The 3,288-nt window shown below is 41.8% G+C and overlaps 1 protein-coding gene across 3 annotated transcripts in view; it reads right to left on the reverse strand.

Moving 5' to 3' along the window:
• palm2akap2 (PALM2 and AKAP2 fusion) overlaps positions 1 to 3,288 on the reverse strand; it is a 72,271-nt gene that overhangs the window by 50,010 nt on the left and 18,973 nt on the right. The gene's annotated exons all lie outside the window — the stretch shown is intronic.

Below are 3,288 nucleotides of genomic sequence, written 5' to 3' on the forward strand. Positions count from 1 at the left end.
CACACTGACACACATTACGGAAATGATTTCCAAAAGCATTTCACCACCTGCTGTCAGAATGTGGAAGCTGGGCTGTTTGTTTGCTTGTTTGTTCGAGTGTGGCTGCTACACACCTACAGAGCCAAGCTAACCTCACGTAGATCTTGTTTATCACTAATTTGGAGTTGTCAGTCAGAAACATTTTGAACGAGACTCAAGTTGCACAACTAGACTGAATGGATGTGCTTCTTTTTATTCTGTACGTGGGGGTAAAGAAAACATAATTTAACCAGAGGAGGATGCTGGCCTGTAGCCAACCTTGACCTCTGACCTGCCTGTGGAATGTTATCATTTAACTACAATAAAGTACTACCGCACAAAGACGAATAATCGCATGTAAATAAAGGCTTTTTTGGACCATTTAAGAAGTCAACAAAACAGTGTTGGATAAAGTTGTGTTGAATAATTAGCCAGTTGTTTCCTCTGAGAACCAGCCTCGCTCTCTGCTCTCTCACCCTCACACTGTTTAATATACTTTCCACTTCCTGTTGAACTTTAACACACAACTGCTCTGAGCTGGAATCTTTTAAAAGGAAAAGGTTTTGGGGGGGTGTGCGTAGAGGATCTATGCTATTCATCAGATACTGAAATAACCAATTTTGAAGCATCAAATCGCCACAATGCTAGAACTGCTAGAGAGAAAATCAAACATAAACTGAGGAGACCATGCTTGGACGGAAAGCACTGGGTATAACTTAACTCTGAAATCATCATGACGTTTACATGGTCCCAGACTCAGATCAACGCCTCCATTCTGGAAGGCTTGAATTATGCCAGCCAAGAGGTTCTTATCAAATCTCTGGGCTCCAGTCTCCATTTCCTCTCCCATACCACCACGTCTCTGGAGGGAAGACCACAAAGCCTGCTTCATGCTGCCTTGGCCGTGTGGTACTCAGAGGTAATGGCCATTAAATGGGACTGTGTGACCAGATGCTGATTACATCTGGAGTTCAAGCCTGTTGGTGTTGTATGGAGGAAAACTAAACTCTGTATAGGGGCTCCATTCTCTGTTTATGGTGCATTTAGATCATGTGTGTTACTTCTTTTAAATTTTTCTCATGGGAGCATGGGAAGTATACAAAGGGAATAGACAGGAGACAGCTAGGAGCTACCGGACGCCAAGCCATGTGGGGCATTCTCGTGGCCTGGAGGTTAAGGCACGAGCCATGAACTGTGGGACATCTTTCTCCATCTCTCTCCACTCACTTCCTGTCATCTCCCTAGTGCCGGCTAACTAATAAAGGCATCAAGTGTTTGAAACAGCAAGCGGAAAAAGCTTCTTTTTTTAACTGGATATTGGCTGAACTATTATGAAAATACAGCTTGTAATTACTTTATGTTGACTTGCCCAGGAGGGTTGTGCAATGCAATGGTAACATGTACATTTTTTTTGAGTATAATTTTTAGGTACTTGTATTAGTATATTCATTTTATGCTAATTTCAACTTCCACTTTATTGTTTAAATATTGTACTTTTTACTCCACTCTACTTTAGATATTTTCATACAACAATGTTTTCATCCCCTTCTTGCCCAGTGAAAACCACGTCTCTCCAGGTGTGTCGGTTTTTAAATGTTTGTGATAAACTGCTGCACGTGCAAGTGTTTCTTTATGTGTGGAGAAAATCTTCCTACTTCTTAAGCTTCTAAATAAACTTTAAAAAAAGTTACTAATCCAGACAGTGCTGAGTCAGTTACACTAGAAGGCATGTTTTGCAGCTGGGCCCCTACTGTAGCAATCTGGACTCAAGACTGTGATAGAAGGCGGGTACTACAGCTCAACCCTCATTACTGGTTGCACGCCGAATACACACTGTGCGCATGGCTTTAATAATCATTTCTCTTTTGTCGATATTTCCACAAGTGGGTGTTAAACGCTGGAAAACACCAGCATGTAGGAATCAAACTTATTTTAATATAGGAGTCATTCACGCCACGTGTGTTTAAAGGCTCTAATTGGAGAATGGAATGTATTTTTATTGCAAATATTAAAACTGGCTATACAGTTTTGTTTGTAGTATAATGGGATACCCACAGCCGTTTTCCAACCCACCCTGCATCTGCACTGAATTTAGAGCGGCAGGACTTTCCAAACAATTTCCCTTAGCCTGCAATAGTGTTGTATGCCAAAAGGGCAACTCAGATTTACTCACGCATGTGTTCTAAAAATATGACGGGGAAATAGAAATCAAAGTTCATAAACGTCATAAGCAGAAGACGTGAATACGAAAATGTACGGGATGACTATATCTGGTGCGTCTCCACCTGACAGGGCGTGAGGTCAAGGGACTGATTCTTCATCGGTTGAAAGGTTCAAGCACAACACATAAATTATTGATGTCTGCAAGCTGTTCATTTCTTTTTTTTCAAACTCACCATCCGTCAGCAGTGTCCCCCGTTTACACACTTAAACGTCAAATCAATGTTTACTTGAAACACAATCTTGGCTCAGCGGTAGCGGCTGGCAGTAATTATTATGGGGATATGTTTATGTGCGTTTGGATTCGAATGTTTTTCTGGAAAAAAAGAAAACATCGAGAGCCCGCCCTGCTCGGCCAGGGGAAACTCTCAGAGTCCCGCACACCGGCAGCACTGAGATTTGGATGCTTCGATGGAATTGGACTCGTTACCAGAAACTGGTAGTCAGAAACTGACTTCCACGTTGCTGCACAGAGGTGATTAAACGCACATGCACGTGTAGAAGCAGCATGCAAGGAATAGAGCAACACTGTAAAGGAAGGCACATGACACATCTTTGAGAGCACACTCTGTCTCTTTAACTCTCTCGGACATTTCAGGTCAAGGCAAGAACTGTCATTAGCAAAGAAAAAAAGAAGAGGGATTGATTGGATAAGGAGAGATAAATGACTGTCACTCACTCCATTCCTCGACTAGCTGCTCACCCTTATCTGAACTCTCTTCCTTCCCTCACACCTATCTCACCCTAAACATAATATCTGACCTGAAAGTGACTGTGACATCAAGTCTGAAACAATGCTTCATCTCTTATCTCCCACATACATAGTAGCCCAGACCTTTACAATGTTCAGCCAAGTTGTAGATCAAACTGTAAATATGTCATCACATATTCAGGCAATAAATATGCAGTCCATTATCTCGTAACGGACGAATCCTAAATCCTCCTGCAGATCATAAAATGCTTTCTTCACCATAACCCTTTAATAATTATGTATTCCTATGGAACACACACACACACACACACACACACACACACACACACACACACACA

Source organism: Anarrhichthys ocellatus, unplaced genomic scaffold (assembly GCF_004355925.1).
Source record: "Anarrhichthys ocellatus isolate YVR2014 unplaced genomic scaffold, GSC_Weel_1.0 scaffold16, whole genome shotgun sequence".
Lineage (NCBI taxonomy): Eukaryota > Metazoa > Chordata > Actinopteri > Perciformes > Anarhichadidae > Anarrhichthys > Anarrhichthys ocellatus.